General features: G+C 45.2%; 1 long non-coding RNA gene across 1 annotated transcript in view; it reads left to right on the plus strand.

Annotated features, from left to right (window-relative positions):
• LOC131381601 (uncharacterized) overlaps nucleotides 1-24,762 on the plus strand; it is a 33,143-nt gene that overhangs the window by 2,997 nt on the left and 5,384 nt on the right. Inside the window, exons 2-3 of the long non-coding RNA XR_009210454.1 lie at nucleotides 23,419-23,496; nucleotides 24,187-24,309. This is a non-coding gene — a long non-coding RNA (uncharacterized LOC131381601). The remainder of the gene's footprint in view (nucleotides 1-23,418; nucleotides 23,497-24,186; nucleotides 24,310-24,762) is intronic.

Below are 24,762 nucleotides of genomic sequence, written 5' to 3' on the forward strand. Positions count from 1 at the left end.
TTCCTGTGGAGAAAATAGATAATTCAGAGTACTCCTGTAATGATGGGAACAAATTTTAATGTTGGTTCGAAAACCTTGTCAGCCTCATAACTCATTATTGGTAATGTCATGTAGTTTTTTGAGATTGTTTTCAAATTTGGAGAAAGGTCTATCATTCTTTCATAAATGAATGCTAATACTTGGAAGAATTCTATTTCTTCCAGGTTTCTTATTGGGATTTTATTAATTTTCATGATGAAAAGCAAGTGAACAATTGCAAACCAGAACATGACTCGACTAACACCTCCTAAACCTCAGTGCTGGTGCCCGTCACCTGGAGAGGCATAGGAGAAATGCAGATGCCCAGGCTCCTCCACATCCCACTGAATTGAAACCTCAGAGTAGCAGGGTCCAGGAATCAGTATTTTACAAAATGCCCCATGTGACTCCTGCTGAGCAGTCCTGGGCTATGCGACACCTCCAGTTGCCTTTTGACTCTGAGGATCTACAAATCCAGACCTCTCCTGTTGGAAGAATTACATTTTCAACCCTTATGTCTCTTCCTCTGCCCATAGACTCCTGGTGCCAGGCACCATAGCACACATTGCCAGTGCCATGGCAAGGAGGGCACTCCTGGGAGCCATTAGCCTGTTCAGGAAGCAACAGCTCGACCCACACAGACTGGCTCAGACCTACATAAACACACCCCACTAAACCAGAGCCAAGGCATCCCCAACTCAATCCCCCTTCAGCTACATCCCCAAAATGCCCCTGGCCTCCCTAGCAGCTCCCAAGTGGGAGGAAGCACGATGAGGGCGGCATAGGGAAAGAGACAGAGGGTGTTATGGGTTGGACTGTGTCCTCCAGAACTTGAGTGCTGAAGCCCTAACCCCCAGGAGCTCAGAATGTGACTGTATTTGGAGATAGGACCTTTAAAGAGGTCACTGAGCTTAAATGAGGTCTTTAGGGTGGGACCTAATGCAATATGCCTGGTGTCCTTATAAGAAGAGATTAAGACACAGAAGGAAGCCCCTGTGGAGACTCAGTGAGAAGATGACCATCTGCAAGCCAAGGAGAGGGGACTTGGAGGAAACCAACACCTTGATCGCAGACTTGAAGCCTCCTGAACTGTGAAAAATAAGTTTCTGTTGTTAAAGCTCTTCAGTCTGTGGAACCCTGTCTCGGAAACCCTGGCAGCCAGCTTAGCCAGTTACAGCTCAAATATCTCGCTTTTGGAAAATATTTCCAAACGCATGACCACATGAACCCAGAGCTCAGGCTCTCCCAGGCCTTGGAAGTGTCTGTACTTAGCTTCACAGAGAATCCACCCTCACTGCCACCACGTGGTCACTACATAACCCTCAGGACGACCTACGAGGCAGGGGGGCAGGTACCACCAAGATCTCCCTATTAGGGATGAGAGGCTGGGGCCCAGGGGCTCACTCACAGCAAGCAGCGTGGAAGCCACGAGCCTTCCGAAGCCAAAGCTGCTCTCCCCGCCCCATGTGCCCTGAGCTCACACCTAGAAGTGGTAGGCAGGCAGGTTTCAGCTCCCTATAAAGACAAACATTCTCATCAGAGGGGCTCCTCTCTGGGAGGCTGTGAGCACCCAACACCTGTGATGGGATGGCCACTTGCAAAGATGCTGAAAAGAAACTTCAGTTCCTGCTGCTTTTGCAGAGTAGAGTGTGGTCACCACCACCACTGTGGGGCTGGGCTGCTGGGATTAAAAACCAGCTTTGCCAGGCACCCTTGGGGACCTTAGGCAAGTAAGTGAACCTTTAGTTTTCTTATCTGTAAGATTAATCTTATAATCATAATAACTGCATAAGTTTGGGTGGGGATTCAGTGAGTCAGTATATGTGACTCTGGGTTTGTTTCCTGGGCTGCCCTAATACAGTATCATAGACCTGGAGACCTGAAACAACAGACATTTATTTTCTCACAGTTATGCCTGGCCGGAGTCCACAGTCAGGGTGTCGGCAGGGCTGTGCTTCCCCTAGAGGCTCTAGGAGAGGATCCTTCTTGGCCTCTTCCAGCTCCTGGTGGCTCCAGGAGTTCCTTGGCTTGTGGCCGCATCACTCCAGTCTCTGCCTCTATATTCACATGGCTTCCTCCTCTTTGTCTGAGTGTCTCTTATAAGGACACTTGTCATTGGATGGAGGACCCACCCAGATAACCCAGGAGGGTCTCTTCTCAAGCTCTCTAACTTAATCAGACCTGCAAAGACTCTTTTTCCAAATGAGTTGCCATATCACAGTTTCCAGGATGTGGACATACCTTTAGTTATTATGAGTTATACAGTTATTTATCTACAGCTGTGATCATTCTAAAGGAGGAAGAGAAGGTGGTAGGAGACCATGTAACATGGAGCTTGGCTTGGTCTGAGGGGTGGAGAGTCTTCCTTGAGGAGGTTAGCTTGAGTATTAGCTAGCTAGAAGAAGAGGAAGAGAAACAAGGTCCCAGGGCCGGTGAACAGCAGCATGAAGGCCCAGAGTTTGGATTTGACCTTCCAGTTGAAAGGGAGCCGTTGGGGGTTCTCGACGCAGGGCGAGAGTGGCAGGATTAAAGGAGGCCTGTGAGCATGTGTGGAAGAGCAGCCTGACCTCACCAGCCCTGTGGAAGATCCCACCAAAACCGGTGCACATCTACTGTGCTGGCACTCTGCCTAGGCACCAGGAACACAGCAGGGAAACAGCTGTTTCTGCCCCCAAGGGCTCATGGGCCAGTGGGAGAGACAGAAGGGCACATGGATCATTATGATTCGGTAGCCCTGAGCTATAAAAGTGCAGAGGAAGGGGCCAGGTGCAGTATCTCATGTCTATAATCCTAGTGCTTTGGGAGGCTGAGGCAGAAGGATCCCTTCAAACCGGGAGTTCAAGCCAGCCTGAGCAGCATAGTGAGACCTTGTCCCTACAAAAAAAATTACAATTAATTAGCCAGATGTGGTGGTAAGTGCCTGTACTCTTAGCTATTTGGAAGGAGTTGAGGTGGGAAATTCACTTGAGGCCAGGCCAGGAGTTCAACGCTGCAGTGAGTTATGATCATGCGACTGTACTCCAATACGGGCAACAGAGTGAGACCGTGGCAAAAAATAAAAAAAAGATAAATAAAAAATCGCAGAGTAAGGACTGCTTAGGGAGTCCAGAGAGGCTTCCTAGAGGAGAAAACCCTTGAGCTGAGGTCAGACAATGAGAGCAGAAGCCATGCAGAGGGCCCAGCATGTGCAAAGGGCTGGAAGCATGAGGACCATGCCATGAATTCCCCACCTGCGTCCCCGAGAGGGCAGATAAGGTTGGAGAGTCTGGCAAGGTCAGATCATGGGGAGCCCTGAAGGCCACAATGGAACATCTGCTGATTTGTGAATTTTGAACAGGGCACTGCACCACTGAAACTGGTGCAGCCTTTGCATGGAGGCTGATGGGAAGGTGGATACTAGAGGCTTTTGAACTGATCCAGATGAGGGAGGTCAAGGGCCAGAGCCAGGGCAGTTTGAGCCACGGTCCCAGAAGGACAGGCCAGGACTCTTTAAGTAGCGTTACTCTCCCCTCCACTGGGTGGTTGAAACTGATCCCCCTTGTAAGTCCTGCCTTCTGGGCAGTGGGCTGTGCTTCCGGGGCAAGAGGGAGGATGGCAATGACACTGAGAGCAGACATGGCCAAGCTTGAGCTGCAGCAAGCACTGATTTAAATACTTTCCAAGTTCATTGTGGGTTTTTCGTTTGTGTTGTTATTTGTTTGTTTGAGACAGGGTCTCTGTCACCCTGGCTGGAGTGCAGTGGCAGGATCACAGCTCACTGCAGCCTCAACTTCCCAGGCTCAGGTGATTCTCCCACCTCAGCCTCCCAAGTAGCTGGGACTACAGGTGTGCACCACTACACCTGGCTAATTTTTTGTAGAGACAGTGTTTCGCCATGCTGCCCAAGCTGGTCTCAAATTCCTGGGCTCAAATGATCCGCCCACCTCAGTCTCCCAAAGTAAAGTTGGGATTACAGACGTGAGCCACTCTGGCTGGCCTCCAAGTCTTAATCCTCACAACAGCCCTAGTTGGAGAGTTCGCTTAAGATCACACAACCGGTAGAGCCAGGGCTAGAGCCCAGACAGCCTGGCTCCAGGGGTAAATAAAAACTCATATTGTTAATAACAATAACGTTGACTGAGCACATACTGTGTGCCAGGTACTGGGCTGAGCGCCATATATATTAACTCATTTTAATCCCCACCCTACCCTTAGAAATTGAGGGATGTAGGTCGGGCATGGTGGCTCATGCCGGTAATCCCAGCATTCTGGGAGGCCAAGGCAGGTGGATCACTTGAGGTCAGGAGTCCAAGACCAGCTGGCCAACATGGTGAAACACTGTCTCTACTAAAAAGACAAAAATTAGCCGGGGGTGATGGCGCGCACCTGTAGTCCCAGCTACACGGGAGTCTGAGGCAGGAGAATTGCTTGAACCCGGGAGGTAGAGGTTGCAGTGAGCCGAGATCGTGCCATTGCACTCTAGCCTGGGTGACAGAGCAAGACTGTCTCAAATAAAAGAAAGAAAAAAAGAAATTGAGGGATGTGAAGGTTCAATAACTTGCCAAAGTTTACCCAGCTGGAAAGTGGTAGAGCCAGGATTCACACCAGTCAGCCCAGCTCACAATATCTACTCCCCTCCTTGCATCTCCTATGTGGCAGGGACCCACTTCTGTGCTTCTAGGAAAGCTCCAGGCAAGCCCCTGAGGCAGAGGGACCCAGAAAAGCCAGTGCTGGGGAAGGAACAGGGAGTACCAGGCTTTGTCGTTGGCTCAGCATAAGTTAGCTGTGTCCCTAGGACAAGTTCCTTCACCTCTCTGAGCCTCAGACTTCTCTCTATCAAATAGAGATGGTGCCACACCCCACGCCTGCCAGGCAGTCTGGGACTGGAATCCTGCTTCCACCACTCGCTCCCTGCATCACCTGGAGGCCCCGCTCCCTCATCTGAGTACTGAAAGGAACAGAACCTACTTCATAGGCTAGTTAGGCTGTTTCAGGAGGTGATACTCATGGCGCACCTAAAACAGAGTTTGGCACATTGAATGTGCTCAGTTGGGGAACACTGCTAGCATTCATGGCAGAAAATCTTCCCTCCTTCCATCCCTGTGCTAGTTCCATGTTCCAGAGGAGACAGAGGGAGCACAGGTAACTTGGCCATGTTCACTCAGACAAAAAGTATCGGAAAGCCACACCAAGTTCATATTCTCCATCAGTTCACTTTCAGTTCCAAAAAGACAGGGATGAGAATTATGCCGAGTGAAAAAGACAGTATGATTCCATTTATATAACTTTATCAAAATGGCAAAATTATAGAGACAGAAAACAGATCCGTGGTTGCCAGGACTTGGGGAAGGGAAGAGAGAAATGGCTGTGGCTATAAAAGGGTAGCTGAGGCTTCTTTGTTTTAAGCTGTTCTGTATCTTGACTGCAGTGCTGGGCACACAAACCTACACGTGATAAAAGACATAGCACTAAACATGCACACACAAGTTCATATTAAACCAGAGATGTCTGAATGAAGGGGGATGGATATGGGCTCTCTCTGTATTATTTCTTACAACTGCATGTGAATCTATAACTATCTCAAAAATTTTAAAAGATGCTAGGCGCGGTGGCTCAAGCCTGTAATCCCAGCACTTTGGGAGGCCGAGGCAGGCGGATCACGAGGTCAGGAGATCGAGACCATGGTGAAACCTCGTCTCTACTAAAAATACAAAAAATTAGCCGGGCACGGTGGCGGGCACCTGTAGTCCCAGCTACTCGGAGAGGCTGAGGCAGGAGAATGGCGTGAACCCGGGAGGCGGAGCTTGCAGTGAGCCGAGATTGCGCCACTGCACTCCAGCCTGGGCAACAGAGTGAGACTCCGTCTCAAAAAAAAAAAAAAAAAAATTTAAAAGACTATGATGAGCACTGTCCATCTTTTGGTGAATATGAAGGTAGCTGATCTAGGCTTTTGCACGGCATAGGGCTCCTGCCTGGGGCAGGGAGATGAGACCAGGGGCCTGTGAGATTTTCCTCCAGGAAGAGGGTAGGTCTGGCCAAGGTGACTCTCACCTGTAATTCCAACATTTTGGGAGGCCGAGGCAGGTGGATCACCTGAAGTCAGGAGTTTGAGACCAGCCTGGCCAACATGGCGAAACCCCATCTCTACAAAAAAAAAAAAAAAAGAAAAATTAGTTGGGCATGCTGCCACATGCCTATAGTCCCAGCTACTCGGGAAGTGAGGCAGGAGAATTGCTTGAACCCGGGAGGTGGATGTTACAGTGAGCCGAGATCATGCCATTGTACTCCAGCCCGAGTGACAGAGCAAGACTCCGTCTCAAAAAAAAAAAAAAAAAAAAAAAACCAGGGTGTATCAGCCATGAGGGCTGTGAGGCAGGCTGAGTCTCCAAGTTCTCTATCACAGACCAGCACAAGGAGAGCCTGGCCAGCGACAGGGTCCCTAGGCCTGGGCATTCTTCTTTCTTTTCTACCTTTCAATGAAAACAGCTTTCTGTGGGCTCTTTCTGTTTCCATGAATAATACATGCCATTGTAAAGAATTCAAACAGTAGAGGCAGATATAAAGAAGAAACCAAAGGTCACCTTGAATCTTGCTAGCCAAGGGTAATCCCGCGAACACTCAGGTGACCCTCCCTTCGTGCTTCTGCTCATGAGCAGATATATGTGTGTAATTTTCCAGGAACGAGCTTATTTTATGCATGATGTTTTTATTATGGATACTTCCTCCTCTCCCTCCCATATCATATCCCCGACCAAATAGCTCACGTCAACAACCTAGCTTGTTTTATTTCATATTTTTTATATTTTTCTCCATAAGAATAAATAACCACATTCATATATACATACATACATATGGGGCGTTGGGGTCATTGTTTTACAAAACGAATTCATGATAATCACATTTTCTGCTTCTCACTTTTCACACTCATCAACACCTCGTGCAAATTCCTGCTAGCATCTGGGGAAATCTCTAGACTGACAGGCTGAAGCCATCCCACAGTTCATAGAGCCTTTTCCTATGGGTTAATGTCCCTTTGTCATTACCAACCGACAGCCATGGGCGCTAAATATTCTTCCACAAACCCTCAGATAGCAGGACTACTTTTATTTCTATGGGATGGATTCCCAGGAGTGGAATGGCTGGTTGGAAGGTCTAAACTTTTGTCTGTTTGTTTGTTTGTTTTTTGTTTGTTTGAGACAGAGTCTTGCTCTGTCACCCAGGCTGGAGTGCAATCTCAGCTCACTGCAACCTCCACCTCGCAGGTTCAGGCGATTCTCATGCCTCAGCCTCCTAAGTACCTGGGATTACAAGCACACACCACCACCCCCAGCTAACTTTTCTATTTTTAGTAGAGACGGGGTTTCGCCATGTTAGCCAGGCTAATCTTGAACTCCTGACCTCAAGTGACCCACCCGCCTTGGCCTCCCAAAGCGCTGGGATTACAGGTGTGAGCCACCGTGCCTGGCCAAGAAGGTCTAAACTTTTTAACTTACATTTTTAAATTAGCAAATAATAATTGTCCATATTCAGAAGGTACATAGTGATTTTCTGATACATATAATGTGCAGTGATCAGCTCAGGGCAATTAGCATAGCCATCATCTCAGATGTTTATCATTTCTTTGTGTTGGGAGCATTCAAAATCCTCCTTTTTGAAAAAAATAAAATAAAAACAGGGGCCAGGCATGGTGGCTCATGCCTGTAATCCCAGCACTTCGGGAGGTCGAGGCGGGTGGATCACCTGAGGTCAGGAGTTCGAGACCAGCCTGGCCAATATGGTGAAACCCAGTCTCTATTAAAAATACAAAAAAAAAAAAAAAAAAATTAGCCAGGCATGGTGGCGGGTGCCTATAATCCCAGCTACTTGGGAGGCTGAGGCGGGAGAATGGCTTGAACCCGGGAGGCGGAGGTTGCAGTGAGTGAAGATCGCGCCGTTGCACTCCAGCCTGGGCAACAAGAGCGAAACTTCATCTCAAAAAAAAAAAAAATAGGCAGATAACCTTCTCAAGATTCTAACACACACCCTTCTGCTTCAATGTATTTCCTGCATTGCCAACCTCAACCCACGCTGCAGCATGTGTAAATGTTGTCACTCTGATGGGTGCAAAATGATGTGTCCTTGTTATTTTAATTTGCGTTTCTCTGTCCATTGGTGGATTTGAGCACCTGGTTTTATATATATATATATATATATATATACATACACACATACACACACACATTATATATATATTACATATATTTACACATATATATATATGATTTGCTCTTTTAGATTTGATTTGCACTTTTAAGGATTGTCTATTCTCTATCCTTTGCCCATTTTTAGTTGGGACGTTTTGTCTTGTCCACTTTTACAGCTCTCAGCATAACAATTACCCCTTTGCCTGTCGCCAACGTTCAAGCACTTTTTCCAGATCCAGCATTCATCTCTTGACTTCATGGCATCTTTTACCACACAACAACAAACTTTTTATATAGTTAAATATGTGTCTCGCTTTTTTAAAATAGCTTCTGAGTTTTATTCTTGGTAGAAAGTCTCCAGGACACATAGACTCATTATGCAGCTTCCAAGATTTTCTTGAGAGTACAAGAAAACTTAGTTCCATCGGACAGTTATTACACAGTGCTTATCTGCAGTACAAAAAAATTTAAAAGTGGTTCGGCTGGCAAATATGACCTTATAAAATACCTTTAAGTAAAGAAGTTTTCCATTATTTTAAAAATGTTTTTAGTATGAAATGTTGTAAGAATGTCAAATATCATATATATAACATATATATGTTCTCTAAAGTACAATAAGAGGATTTCGTTTGCATTCATATACTGCCTATAAGGAAAGGCACGTATACACACACACACACACACACACACACACACACACACACACACACACACACAAAAGGCAGTGGAATTATACCATGTGCAAGTGGTTCTGGAATGACCCAAGAAAGCTTTGAATGATCATAGTCACGTCTATATTCACCGCCCCTCCAGACAGTGAGAAGTTCTGATTATCCCTTTCGAGATCAGGGGCTGGTCAGAGAACAGGATCCAATCACTAACTGTTGAATTGTGATATCTGTACTATCTGGGACATGACTTCAAGTTTTTACTATATTCAAGGAAGAGAAAATAATAAACAAGCATAGATGGACCCACCATTCAACTTAACACATAGAGTATTAGCCATATCCCACACGCCTCTCCCCATTTGGTAACCATTACCTTCAAGCATGTGTTTATCTTTTCCCAGTTTCATATACATGGTATCATACGTCTTCTTCCACATTTTACTTTTTAATTAATATCAAGTTTTAAAATCGATTTTGATATCTGCGGCTGAACTGGGAATGGAGATTAGTTTTATTCATTTTACACAGTGCCACTGTGGACCCCTGCATTCTTATCTTCTGATGCACATGCATAAGATATTTCTAGAGCAGAGATATTCAACTGCAAAACTATTGACCTTTGGGCAGGATAATTATTTATAAAGGCGGGCTGTCCTGTGCATTGTACAATGCATAGCAATATTCCTGGCTTCTACTTAAGAGCTATCAATTGCATCCTTCCCTCAAAATGCGACAACAAAAAGTGTCTCCAGACAGTGCCTTCCAGAGGGCAAAGTCACCCCTGATTGAGAAACATTATTCTGGAGTATATGTTATAGAGATGGAATTGCTAAGTCATGGGCATGAACATCGTCAACTTTACAAGATGCTACGTTTTCTAAAATGTATATGCCAATTTCTTATTCAACTACTAAGGACTGAGTTTTTGTGTCCCCCTAAACTTCATATGTGGAATCTCTAATCCTTAATCTAATGGTATCTGGAGATGGAGTCTTTGGGAGATAATTAGGTCATGAGGATGGAGTCCTCACAAAGGGGATTAGTGCCCTTATAAGAAGAGACAGGAGAGAGATGATCCCTCTCTTTATCATGTGGGGGATACAGCCAGAAGGCGGCCATCTACAAGCCAAAACAGGGGCCCTCACCAGAACCTGACCATGCTAACACTCTGATCTCGGACTTCACCCTCTAGAACTGTGAGAAGTGAATTTTTGTTGTTTAATCCACCCAATTAAAGGCATCAGCCAACAATCTATAAGAAACCAGTTATTTCACATATTTGCCAATGTATAGTATTGGCTGAATGTTATATTTTTGCCAACCTGGTGATGGTAAGGTAGGTACATGTTTTGCATTTATTCTTTTTTTTTTTTTTTTTTGAGATAGAGTTTTGCTCTTGTTGCCCAGGCTGGAGTGCAATGACATGATCTTGGCTCACTGCAACCTCCGCCTCCCGGGTTCAAGCGATTCTCCTGCCTCAGCCTCCCACGTAGCTGGGATTACAGGTGCCCACCACCACGCCCAGATAATTTTTGTATTTTTAGTAGAGACAGGGTTTCACCATGTTGGCTAGGCTGGTCTCAAACTCCTGACCTCAGGTGATCCACCCACCTCAGCCTCCCAAAGTTCTGAGATTACAGGCATGAGCCACTGCGCCTGGCCCCTTGCACATATATTCTTTTAAGGGCTTATCTTTTCAGATTATTGTAGTTTCCTTTGGGTGTATAGAAATGTTCACTATAATATAGTAGGTCCAGGCACAGTGGCTCACAGGCTCACACCTGTAATCCCAGCACTTTGGAAGGCTGAGGCAGGCAGATCAGTTGAGGACAGGAGTTTGAGACCAGCCTGGGAAACATAATGAGACCCATTTCTATACAAAAATCAAAAAGGTAGCCACGTATGGTGGTGCATGACTGTAGTCCCAGCTACCTGGGAGGCTGAGGCTGGAGGATCACTTGTGCCCAGGAGTTCAAGGCTGCAATGAGTTATGGTCACCCCACTGCACTCTGGCCTTGGCAACAGAGTGAGACTTTGTCTCTAAAATAATAATGATAATAATATAGTCAATATTTTCCTCTGTGATGTGAGCTTTTTGTGTTTTGTTAAAGAAATGCTTCCTTTTCTTGAGGCAATAAAAATATTTTCCCATATTCCCTTTTAAATGTCTTCAAGTTTTACTGCTTGTTTTGAGAATAAATGCTTCTGGAATTGCGTTTTATGTACAATGGGACCTAGAGAGTCTATTTATTTTTTCTCTCATGGCAATGACCAGTTGCCTAACTAGTTGTCCTGGCATTACTTATTTAGAACTCCATCCTTTCTCAGTTCAACCTGTGACATATATTAAGCTTCCATGAATGCACGGCCTGCTTATTTTATTCCATTCGTCTATTTCCATGCTAACATCACACTGGCACAATTACTTTAGCTTTATAGCAAGTCTTGATATCTGTCACAGTAAGTTCCCCCAACTTGTTCATCTTCTTCAGAGCAATTAAGCTATTCTTAGTTCTTTTCTCTTTTATATAAAATTTGGAACTAGCTTGGCAACTTTTGCAAAGAACCCTGTTGGGATTTTGATTGGAATTGCATTGAACCCATCACACAATTTGGAGAGGCATGACATCTTATAAGACTGAGTTCCCCCATTTATGAATCCTCCTATTTATGTAGGTCTTCTTAAACATCTTTCTATATGGAAGTATAATTTTCCATGCAAAGGTCTTGCATATATGTCAATAGATTTATTTTCAGTAAATTTTATTTCACTATTGTAAATGGTATCATTCTTAAAATTATGCGTTCTTTATATGAGAGGCAGAGGATTCTGTGTGTGCTCATTAAATTAAGAACATTAATTGTGTTGTTCAAATCTTTTCTATTCTTATCAATTTTTCTTTTTTACTCTTTGGCCTGTCAATGAAAGAGGTATGTTGAAACATCACACCCATTAGGATGGCTGCTATGATTTGAATGTGTCCTCCCAAAGTTTACATGTTGAAACAGAATCTCCAATGTGATAGTATTAAGAGGTGGGGCCCTGTGGGAGGTGATTAAGTATTGAGATGGGACCTTCATGAATGAGATTAATAAGAGGCCCAAAGGAGTCTGTTTGCTCATTCTGCCATGTAAAGACAATGCCAGAAGGCACCATCTATGAAGCAAAGAACAAACCCTCACCAGACACAGAATTTGCTGGTGAGTTAATCTTGCACTTTCTAGCCTCCAGAACTGTGAGCAATAAATTTCTATGGCTTATAAATCACCCAGTCTATAGCGTTTTTGTTATAGCAGCCCAAACAGACTGATGCACTGGCCATTATTGTTTAAAAAACAAAAAAAATAGGAAGTGTTGATGAGCATATGGAGGAATTAGAACCCTCATATGCTGTTGATAGGGATCCAAAATGGTTAAGTCACTGTGGAAAGCAACATGGCTATTTCTCAAAAAAAAAAAGCATAAAATTAACATACAATTCTGCAGTTCCACTTCTGGGTATACCTAGAAGAAGTGAAAGCAGGGACTTGAACAAATATTTGCACACTCATGTTCATAGCAGCCTTAGTCACAACAGCCAAAAGGTGGAGGCAACCCAGGTGTCCATCAACAGATGAATGGGTAATAAGATGTGGCATGTACCTGCAATGGAATGTTATTCACCCTTAAAAAGGAAGACATTTTGACACATACTATAGCATGGATTACATTATGCTAAGTGGCATAAGCCAGTTACAAAGAACCAATATTTTATGCTTCCATTGATATGAGGTTCCTAGAGTAGTCAAATTCATAGATACAATCTAACATCCTGGTTGCCAAGGGGTGGAGAGAGGGGTAATGGGAGTCAGTGTTTAATGGGTACAGAGTTTCTGTTTCGGATGACTTAAAAGTTAAGGAGATAGGTAGTGGTGATGGCTGCACAACAATGTGAATGTACTTAATACCACTGAACTTATAACCATTTAAAAATGGTTAAAATGGCAAAATTTATTATGTATATTTTACCACAATAAAAAAATTTAAGTGATATGTTAAAATGCTCCACTAAAGAGTGAATTTGTCAATTTATCCTTTCAGTTCTCTCAGTCTTTGTTTTATGTATTTTTGTTTCATGTACAACGTCATGCATGAGTTCTAGAATTGGGATCTCTTCATGGTGAATTTATAATTTGGTAGTAAACCTCTTTATCCTAATTATTACTTAATCTAATCTTAATCTAATGATTTTGTCCAATATTCAGAGCTGCTGGAGCTGTCTTTTACTTCACATGCCTTTTTCCATCCTTTGACTTTCAACCTTTCTGTGTCCTCCTCATGCTTTGGGTACATCTCTTGAAAAGAGCGTACAATTGGGTTCTGTATTTTTATCCAACCTGATAATAAGCCAGCATATTCACCTAAACAGACTATAATTGCAGATTTTTTGGAGTTCTTTCTACTCATCTGATTTTGTATTTTTACTTGTCTTGCTTTTTCTTTACTTCCTTTTCTCCCTCTTTTCCTTCTCCTTTTGGATTGATTGAGCTTTTTTTCCTATTTCTTTTTCCTCTACTGTCTTAAAGTTATACAGTTTACTTCCATATTTTCAGTGACTAACATAGACATTTTACCATATTTTTATGGTAAAGTAAATCAAATCCTACAGGAATCAAAATCTCAATTGTCATCTCAAACAATAAATGCTTTAACCTCAATTTCTTTTCTCACAGAAACATGTGTAAAACACATGCTATGACATGAATTACATTATGCTAAGTGAGATAAGCCAGTTACAAAGGACAAATATTTTATTATTCCATTGATATGAAGCTTTCCTAGAGTAGTCAAATTCATAGGTACAATGTAGAATGGTGGTTGCCAAGGGGTGGAGGGAGGGGTAATCGGTATCTGTGGCTTTTGTCCAGGTTTTTAGTTTTAACATCTACATTTTTAGCATACAAATTAGACCACTAATTTTATATGCACAGTACGTATTATCATTCACTCTTAAATATGTTATTATATTTCTCCTCTTTTCAATCATTCTTTTGATTTCTTCCTTGACCCATGTATTATTTAAAAGTGTTTTGCTTAATTTCCTAATATTTGAGGAGTTTTGTAGACATCTCAGTGTTACTAAAGTCCAGTTTCAAACTACTATCATCAAAGAATAATTTGAAAAAGTTCACATTTTCATGTTTCATATGTCTAATAATCTTTCACAGAAGCTGGACATTGTGAGCATTATGCCGTTGGGTGTTTAGTTTTGTTTTCTTCCTTTAAAGAATGCTTGGCTTTCTTCTGTCTAACACTTAATTTACCTGCAGATCAGTTTGATGCCTTTGCAGTTTAGTTTTAATTTTTGTTAGGTTCGGTCCTAGGGTTGCTTTTACGTGAGCGCTTGGTCAGCCCTTTACCTAAGTCATGACCATTCTGGGCTCTCTACTGAATGCCAAGGGAATTCAGCAAGATCTTTCCACTCTGACTGATTAGAACTCAAATGTCTCCCAGCCTTGTGAGAGATCCAGTAGTTATTCAATTTTCAGCTCCCTTGTAGCTTGTCTTTGCCTAAATGCAAAAAGTTTCATCTGTTATATGTTTGGCTTAGTATTCATTCAGAGACTCAAGAGGACCCAAATGTAGAGTTTTAGAGCTCTTTATGTGCATGGCTCCCTCTTGTCTGATACTCTACCTCTCAAATCCCAACTTCCTTGGCTTTCTCTGCCTTCTACCTCTCCTCAGCTCAGCAAAATCACCACGCTCTGCTTCAGTTCCTCTTCTTACATTACAGTTGAGAAAGTGCCAAGTCATCATAGAGTTCACTTTATTTGCGTTTCTTCTCTCAGAGATTACTATTGTGCTCTGTTTGTTGCCCAAGACCTGAAAACAAAATTTTTTTCATATAATTTGTCCAATTTTCCTCATGGATAGGCACAGAAATCTCAACTCTTCATTTTCTCTCAGCATCTTGAACATATTAGTTCTCTGTCTTTGGGTTTCTATTGTTGCTGTTGACAATTCTGTGGCCAGTTTACCATATTTCATTCATAAATGTTCATAAGATACCACTGAATATGCAATCCATCATTATTTTATTAACAGTAAGAAATAAAAAACTGCCAATTATAATTGTAAGACTCCATCAATGATAAGATTAATCCCAATTTCAAATGTGTTAAATTGTGGGAAAATACATATCTTGGAATTGATGAAATATGGTCACTTTTATTTTTTGTAGAGTATCTTTTCTGTTTTTGTTGCTTCTTGATTTCTCTTGATGTCTTCTTATTTCATCTGAAATTATTATATGTAGATTATTTTTCTTTATGCTGCTTGATATACTTTGTTTTTCCTAGATTTGAAATTTGTCATCTTTGAACAGTTGTGAAAAATTCTTAGGCACTATCTCTTCAAATATTGCCTCTCCTCGGCTTTCTCTATTTTAATCTTCTGGAACTCCAATTAGACAAGTGTTAGACTTTCATATTTTATCATGCATGTCTTCAAACCTCTCTTATTTCTCTTTTCTTGTCACTTTGCATTGCATTCTCGGTAATATCTTCAGCTCTGTCCTCTGGATCATTCTGTCTTAAGGCAATCTGATCTGCTATATAACACAACAATTGAGGTTTCAATTTCAATCATTAAATTTCTTTGTTTGTTTGTTTCTTTGTTTGTTTGCTTTAAAGACAGAGTCTCACTATGTTGCCTAGGCTGGTCTCAAACCCCGGCACTCAACAGATCCTCCTGCCTCAGCCTCTTGAGTAGCTGGGACAATAGATATGTGCCACCATGCCTAGCACATTCACTGTATTTATTACTACAAGATGCTTTAGTTGGTTCTTTCTCAATTCTTCCTGGTCGTTTTGACTTTTGCTCTTTGAACTTTTAAATTCCATTTTTAATTTCTTAACACAGTTTATGTTTATACATGATTATTTTTGCTCTCTGAATTAGATGTCTACTATCAGAAATGCTTGAGGACCTAAATATATTGTTTATTATTCAGCTGATTCTTGCTTACATTGAGCCATTTCTCCGTGTGTTGGGTAATTTTTATTATGAGCTCAGGCAGGATATGTGGTGATGGGACTAGATTGAGGATGCTTTTCTCCAGACATCACTGGCATTTGCTTCTTCTAGGCTCCAGGGGGCGCTACCAATCTGTAACTATAATATTTTAATTTCGTTGCCTGGGTGATGTTTCTTGACATTAGGGGCAGTATAAATTTGAACCTCAGACACACAACAGAGCAGTCCTCTGGCTACAAAAGTTCAGGAAAGACTCTCTAGCATTGTGTATGTGTTTCCACCCAGAGGCAACAGAGATGGCTTTGTTCATTTGTCTTCTATATCCGTATGAATCCCTCCAGCATGAAGTTCCTGTTGCAGGTGCCTGTACCCATTGGGGCCTGGATTTCCATTTTCATAGCCACTCTAGTTTGGGCTGATTATTCCTCTTTTTTGTGAAGAGGCATAATCTTTGGGCATTACTCTGGATTCTCCTGTGAGTTTAGCAGGGCATTTTGAGTTTGTTGTTAATAGTTTCCCATCTCCATATTTTAATCTGTGAAGGTGTTTCAGTTGACATTTTCAGACAAGCATACCATTGGGATCCCAAAGCCTTCTTGCAATTTTTTTATTGTTTACTTTATTACATTTAGGTATTTAATCTGTCTAAAATTTACTTTTATATTTGGCATAAGGCCAGAGTCCATTTTCCCCTTTCCAATGGCTAGCCCGTTACCAGCAATATTTATTATTAATTTATTCTTTTTTACTGAATTTAGCCATTAGATTTGTCATAAACTGGTCTAGCACATGTTCTAGATTTAATTCTAGTTCCATCTTCTGTTTGACTCATCTATTTGTCCATTCCTATATCAACACCAATTACTGATTAGATTCCAGTGGCTCTTTGTATCCTCTGATGTAGGAACACTCGAGTCTCACTTGAATGTTCTTACATTTTGTAATTTTTAAACTATTCTCAAGGATTTGTTTTCAGAGACTATTTTGTACTCACTTTGGTAAGGAGGCAGTCTCAGCATGTATTTGCTACACTTAATTAGACTAAATTGAGAAGCTTCATGGGGAGGTAGACAGAATTTCACTTGGACAAGCCACTTACCATCTTCCAGACTCAGTTTCCGCCACTGAGGAAGGATGGGCTAGTGCCCTAGACCTCTGAGCTCCTTGCCTGCTCTAGAATCCCAGCCCAGACTGGCTTCTCCTTAAGCACTTGACAACATGCAGTGATAAGAACAGCTGTTTGTGTATGTGTCTTTTTGTTTGTTTTAGAGACAAAGTCGTGCTCTGTTGACCAGGCTGGAGTGCAATGGTGCCGAGATAGCTCACTGTAACATCAAAACTCCTGGACTCAAGTGATCCTCCTGCCTAAGCCTCCCAAGCTGGTACTACAGGAATGTACCACCATTCTGAGCTAATTTTTAGAAAAGAGATGGGGTCTTGCTATGCTAGCCATGCTGTTCTCAAACCCCCGACCTCAAGTGATTCTTCCCACCTTGGCTTCCCGAAGTGCTGGGATTACAGGTGTGAGCCGCCACCGCACCCAGCTTTTTTGTGTTCTTATTAGCCAAGTAATGCATGTCAGGTGTCCTGCTCAACCAGTTATGTATATTCACCCCTCAGCATCTCATTTAATCCTCAAACATCCCTGGGAGACAGGTGCTATTCGTACTACCTCCATTCTATAGAGCAAGGAACTAAAGAATGCAGAGCTGTACTGACTAATTTGCTGAAGATATTGGTTGATTAAAAAAGGAAACAAAGGAATGGAGTGGCGAGCTTTGGGGGAATATGCAAAGACCAAGTTATGTTATTACATAATTAGTGCACATTGTTCTTGATACATGAAGAAGACCTCAGTAATAATAGCTTACTCGTTTGTTGAGTGCTTCCTATGTACTTTAGGAATATTAAATCATTAATCCCACGACCTTGTTAGCTAATAGGCACTATTATTATTTCCAGTGTACGGACCACGAGATTGAGCCCCAGATATGTGAAGTCACCAGCCCACCGGCACCCAGCAGAGGTGGCTGATGAGCCCAGACCGCTGGGCTCCGGGGACTGTGCCGTCTCTAGGCAACCGCAAAAATTACCACCCACAGATATGGTGAACCCTGTGATTGTCACCAGCTCACCTGTCTCGGGCGGGAAGGGGACGTGCAAAAATGGAAGCGTTGCCATTGGAAGGAGGGATGGAGCTCGTGGCCATGTCTAATGTTTAAAACTATCGTTTAAATTATACTTTGAATGTTTTTATGTAAAGGAGGTGCACCAAAGGGTTAACAGGTGGTTGACTCTGAAAAAGACTCCCGGAGAACAGCTGCTCTGAATTTTCTAATTTCGCTACAGTGGTGATGTATCATGTATTCTTGTGTGATTCGAAAATGTTAAAAGTCATATAAATAATGTAGAAGACGACCCTTCGCGGGCGAGGCCCCCCTCTCGCCCGCTGAGGGCAATTACGTAACTGCAGGGCCGGGGGGAGCCTCCGCCGGGTGAGCGGCAGGCGGGGGCGGGGCTGCCCGGAGCCTCGGCCCCGCCCACTCCTCTGCCCCGCCCACTGTCCCCGCCCAGCCCCGGGCTGCTCGGAAAGGCCGGAGGCCGGAGCACAGCAACGCGCGGAGCGGCCCAGCCTCTCTGGCGGTCCCGCCCACGCGACCCAGGCGCAGCGGCGGGCGCCGGACAGCTGCCCCGGCGGGCGAGCGACACGCAGCGGGACCGCGGGAGGCTGCGATTCGGTGGCTGGACTTGCGTGCCCCACCTCCTCTGTCGCGCGTGCCCCGCTCCCCAGTCGGGGCGTCCGGGGGATGGGATCTGGGCTTCCGGCGCAGCGCGGCTGAGAACACCCGAGCGGTTCTCGTGTTCTGGCACGTGGCTCGGGCCTGCCCCCCTGGCCTGGCCGCCTCCCGGCGCGTTCTCCGGTGCAGGTGCCTGGCCTGTGCCCCGCCATCCCCGCCCGGCGCCGCCGGTGCTGAAGGAGCCACGCCCCGGGCTCCGGATCCTGCCTCTTCAAAGTCCAGGCCCGCGGCGCGGGTCAGGGCTGCTGCTCCGGGCGGACCGGGACGCGCGGTCGCAGGCAACTCCTGTCTTAAGGGCAAGTGAGACAGGATCAGGGCTGGTATGGAGACATCTCCATTAGCAGGGGACCAGACTCTTTCCATCTGACTGCTCCGCTATCCTTGGCATGCTGCCTCATGGTCCAAAGTGGCTGCTGCGCACCAGCCCTCGTGTCTGCATTCTAGCCAGCAGGAAGGAGGTAAGAGTGAAAAAAGATGCCATTTCTTTATGAATACGTCCCAGAAGTTCATATAGATCACAAGAAGCCAGTCCACTTTACAGGCAGAGGTGGACTCCAAAAGGTCTGATGACTCTCAGAAGGTAATGTGTGCAGCGGGGGAGCAGGATTCAAATGTAAGTGGGCTGCCATCCGTACAATAGCAGCCAACCGGAGGGCTCCCTGCACTCCAGCACCTATCCAGCGCTTACCTAGTCATTTAATCCTCACAGCTAGTGAGGGAAGAGCTGGTTACCCTGTTGTACAGAGGAGGTCACTGAGGCTCAGAGAGGGTAAGTGATGTGCTCATGATTTCAGAGCCAGTACATGGAGAGGTTGGGACTCCAATCCGGGCAGTCTGCTCCAGAATCCACACTTTGACCACCACCTTCCACTGCCACTCAGCATTGTAAACTCTCCCCTTGGAATCCTGTCTGCAAACCTGGTTGAAGCTGAGATGAGAAATGAGGCAAGGGAGGGCCATTGGTGTCTAACAGTCCCGTGTTCAAAAATAATAAAGTACAGCGTGGGCAACATAGACCACCGTCTCGACAAAAAATAAAAATTAACTGGGCGTCATGGTGTGTGCCTCTAGTCCTAGCTACTTGGGAGGCTGAGGTGAGAGGATCGCTTGAACCTGGGAGGTTGAGGCTGCAGTGAGCCAAGTTCACACCACTGCACTCCAGCCTGGGTGACAGAGTGAGACCCTGTCTCAAAAATAACAATAATAATAATAATAAAGTCCTTCTTTTGCAGTGTATTCGTCACCTTGGGCTGCCATAACAATATGCCATAGATGGAGTGGCTGAAACAACAGAAATTTCCCCCAGTTCTAGAGGCTGGAAGTCCTAGATCAAGGTGCCAGCAGGGTCCAGTTCTGGTAACGAACTCTCCCTGGCTTGCTGGCTGCCTCGCTATGTCCTCACATGGTGGAGAGCAAGATTTCTCTGCCTTCTTCTTAGAAGGTGACAGTCCTATTGGGTTAGGGCTCCACCCTCATGATCTCATTTACCCTTAAATACCTTCTAAAGACTCTATCTACAGATACAGCCATATTGGGGGTTAGGGCTTAAACATCTGAATTTGTGGGGGCTGAGTGGAGGATGCAATTCAGTCCACAGCACAGGGTTAGTTTACTTCAGAAATAAATGAACTAGAATTTCAAAGTCAGGACTACAGTATCAAAAGGTGAGAACCCAGCCTTTAACAGTTTAACTTTTCTCATGGTGTCTAGAATGATGTAATCAACATTCCCGCTGTTCAGATGGGGAGACTGCTGAGTGCCCTTGACAAAGTCCTTGGGAATAGCCAGGACCTAGACTTTGCTAGGGCAGTTGTTTGTAAACCCACAGAGGCCATGGGCCATTTCCTGACAGTGATTGTCATCATCTTCCGAGCTTGGGTCTGGCTCCCAAATGATACGTTGCATAAACTAAAATACTTTTCCCTTTGAGGCTCGCTCAGCAAGCTGCAGAATCTGGTTGATCGGTTTGTACTTGAGTTTTTTCCCTTCCTGGTAAAGAGAGAGAGGGAAGGCATGTGTCGAGTTCGGCCATGTGCCAAGCCCTTTGCAAACATTAGCTCCCCGACTCCACCACTGCTCCTTGTTGCTTCCCAGTTAGCGGCTTCGGGGTAAAGGGGCTGTCCGGGTCACACCATATCAGAGCTGGGGGGTGAGCCCAGAGCTGTCATTCAAGCCCCTGTTTGCTTTTGCTCCTGCTGACCCCCAAAGGAGCTTCTCTTCCTAAAACAAAATTCCGTTTAAAAAAACTAAATATCCAAAATTCACCATCTGTTGCAATCTCAATGTATTACGTTGGTGCAAAAGTAATTGCAGTTTTCAAAGTAATTGAAATTGCCATTGAAAGTAATGGCTTAAACTGAAAATACTTTTGCACCAACCTAATAAAAGGGCTGTGCTGGTGAAAACTGTTGGAATTGATTTTTCCCCTTGGAATCTTGCCAATCAATTAATTTGCGGCTCTGCTACTGGCCTTTCTAAAACTTGAACCTGGGAGGTTGAGGCTGCAGTGAGCCAAGATCACACCACTGCACTCCAACCTGGGTGGCAGAGGGAGACCCTGTCTCAAAAAAAAAAATAGGTTTTTCAGCCTTCCCTTGCTGGGCCATGCTCTCTTCCTCTGTTTCCTCTGTAGCTGACACACTCCTGTGTGTGGGCAATGTTCTCCACGTAGTAACACCCTGTACTAATGATGAGTGCGCTGTCTACGTGACTCTATTTAGGGCAAGGCAATTCGGTGTAAGTCCTGCATGAGGAATTCAACAAGAACAAAAAGCTTCAGAGAAAAACATCCTGCAGGCTTCCCCTTTGTCTCAGTAACTATGGTTTCTGGGCAAATTAAGAAAACACTCAAGAAGGTTTTCTTTTTTTTTTAATGGAGCTGAAGCACAGAGCCTCAGATGGGCACAAAATGATGAACACATTTATTTTGATTTTTTACTTATAATACTAGCATATAGAGAATTACAATAAATATAACATTCCCTCCAATTAACAACAACAACAACAAAAAACCTTCTCTGTGCCAGAGCAGGGAGGCTGACCAAGAAAAGAGGAGAAGATGGCCACTGTGCTCCAGGGCAGAGGATACCTGGCCCACCTTCCCCTGACCCCAGAGAGTTGTGGGGCCTCTGTCAGGAGGCACCAGCTGTAATAAGAACTGTGGGTGTGCTCTGGGCTTTCTGCTTGGCACTGCTGCTCAGTGATCAAATCACATCATCTTTCTGAGTGTCTTCTTGTGACATGCAATGATGATATTTGCTTCAACTGGAAAAGGCGAGACTCAGATTCAGGGATATGTGTGTATTTGAGAGCCCTGGTGAACTCAAGCTGTAGAAATAGTGGTCGTTAGCAGAATCCATTAGATGAAATTAGAGCCGACCCAGGGCCTTGGGAGCTCTCCGGGGTGCTGAAAGGATTGTCCTCAGACTCCAAGGATCGGCATAGTCTGTGCATAGGAGTGAGCCAGTGAGACTGTCATTCATTGAGCACCTACTGTGTGCCTGGCGCCTGGCTTCCTCTGCAGCTTAACCTCATTAACACATATGGTTACTACCAGGCTGTTTGCCTCTGCCTGGCCTCAGCTTGGCCCTCCTGCTCCTGAAGCCCCCAGTGCCAGCCGCTGCCCCAACCTGTGTGTGGCCTGACCGCCTGTCCTTTGGTCTCTAGCACAACTGGCTTGCCTATGGCAGTGCCACCCAGCCAGCCTGCTGGGCCACTGACTTGCTTTGTATCTCCTGGCCTTGGAAAGGCTGACATGGGCATGTTGTGAGGGAGCTTGGAAAACTGGAAGCTGAGGTTCTTAAGGTCACGTTTTGATTATTCTGTACCATTTTTGTCGTGTGTGTTTGGTTCAGGAAAATTTGAAACTGAACCGTGAGGACAGGGGCATCCAGGCTATCATCCTATAACCCCACTCCCCTGTGCTGGACTGTTACAATTATTTCTATAAAATTAGCCTCCCCATGGCACTGTGAGCCACTTGAGGGCAGAGCCTGTGCCTTATCCAGCCCTCTAGCTTCTGAGCCTGGCACAGGCTCCTGATGATAGTGGGGGCTCAGTCACCATTGATGAACCCAGAAATGAAATGGATGGAAGAGCGAGCCCACAACTTGGATTTCTGTCCTGAGAGCTGGCGTCTGTTGGAGAGGGTTCTGTATACAGGCATGCCAGCCTGCACGCACTGAACGCTTGCTGGCTTCTAGCTCTGTTCTCAAAACTGCATGAATATCAACTTTTCTAATCCTCACTGCAACCCACGAGATAGGGACTATGATCCTCATTTTACAAGAGGGGAAACTGAGGCAAAGAGCTAGGCGTAACTTGCCAAATACCACACAGCAGGTCAGTTGCAGGGCTGAGATGAGAACCCCAGCAGAGTTGCCACCTCAGCTGTCAACCCTCTGCACCACCGGTCCCGGTGCCAAGGCTTCGTCCCATCCCCCATGTACCTAGTAACTGAAACTTTGGGTGACTTTCTTGATTGTGCCCAGTGACCATCACGCAGCTTGGATGGGAGGGAAGGTCCTGGCTCCCACACTGCTGGGCGATGCTGGGGGGAATCACCGCATCTCTCCATGCCTCAGTTCCCTCAACTTCAGGGGGAGGTTCACTCCTACTGTGGAACTGCTAGGAGGTCATAGGCCATCTGTGTGAAGTCCAGGGCCCTGTAGTAGCATGACTGTATGCTGTGATCTGAATATGATCAGTCATTATTGATGGTCTTGAGATTTTCCTATGTGGTGTTTCTGTTTCAGAAAAGGAAAGGGGGCTGGCCTAAAGGCAAGAAGAGAAAACCCCTGAGGGACCTTGCTGTTCCGTGCTCCTATGACAGGGTAAGATGCAGGGAGATTACTCTGACCCAACGTTGACGTAATCTGCAGGGCTCACCATGTGGCCTAGGCCGCGTAGCTGGGTTGGCACAATCCCATCTCAGCTTTTACCTGTTCTTTTAGGGCCCTTGGTTAGTTAGGGGGCCTGACACCACTGGGAGTGTGGGGTGGGCTGCTTAGTTCTTTAAGCTGTAATGAGGTCCTGGTCCTGGAAGAGAGAGGACAGAAGAACCAGGCTTGGGTTCCAGACAGGAAAAGGAGTAGTTGTGGGCTTGGTGGGTCTGCTTTCCATCCCAGGCTTGAAGACAGGGGTGCTCTGTGGCACCTGTGAGCAGGTGGCATTATGTTCATTATACAGAGGGGGAAACAGAGCCTCAGATGGGTTAAGTGATTTGTCCACATAATGCAGCATGGCTATTTGAACGTGTCCCCTGCCAGACACAGCCACCCAGCCTTCATACACCTTGTGCCCTATGGGGAGCCCCTCTTCTCGTTCCTAGGCCTTTTACGAGACTCTGGGTTAACAAGCCATTGGAGGATGTTCCCCTCTTAGCCTTCAGTTCTCTAGTTAGACTGAAAAAGATGGGCAAACCCGTGACTCGTTATGAAAACCAGAAAGTGGAATGAGCTGCCCCTGGCCGGATGCCTTCCCTGCCGGTTCCCAGAGCCACGTATGTCCCTTCCGTGTCACAGGTAAGTGATATTCCTGAACGAGCAGAGAAGTCAGCTGAGGGCCACACACCCCGATCTGCCTTTCACGGAAATCATGAAGATGCTGGCTGCTCAGTGGGCTCAGCTGTCTCAGGACAAAAAGGGGTAAGTCCTGTTTTATGTGGTGAATACAAAGCGAGTCCCTCCCTGAAATGGGGCCTGGGCAGCCTGCAGCCACCACCAGGGGCCGTTCCCTCCTAATCCATTTCTCGCACCAGAGCCAGAGGGAACCCTCTAGAGTGCAGACATGAGGTACCACTCACTCACCCGTTTAGAGCAATTAATGGGTTCCCTTGCTTTTGGCAGCATCTCCTAAACTGGGGCAGGCAGAATGGCCCATCCAGGAAACATGGGCCAGCTGTCAAATAAGTCTAGGAAATTCTGGAGGAAATCAAGATCGTAGATTTCTCCCTCAACAGGACATTTTTGGTGCACATAAAATATATTTGTGTAGCACTTGTTATGCCTGGCAGCATGCTAGGTGCTGGGGATACGGCCACGAGCACGGCCGATGGGGCCCCTGCTGTCCTGGAGTGAGGCTGTGGAGGAAGAGGCAGC

The sequence above is a fragment of the Hylobates moloch genome, unplaced genomic scaffold (assembly GCF_009828535.3).
Source record: "Hylobates moloch isolate HMO894 unplaced genomic scaffold, HMol_V3 SCAFFOLD_17, whole genome shotgun sequence".
Taxonomy (NCBI): Eukaryota; Metazoa; Chordata; class Mammalia; order Primates; family Hylobatidae; genus Hylobates; species Hylobates moloch.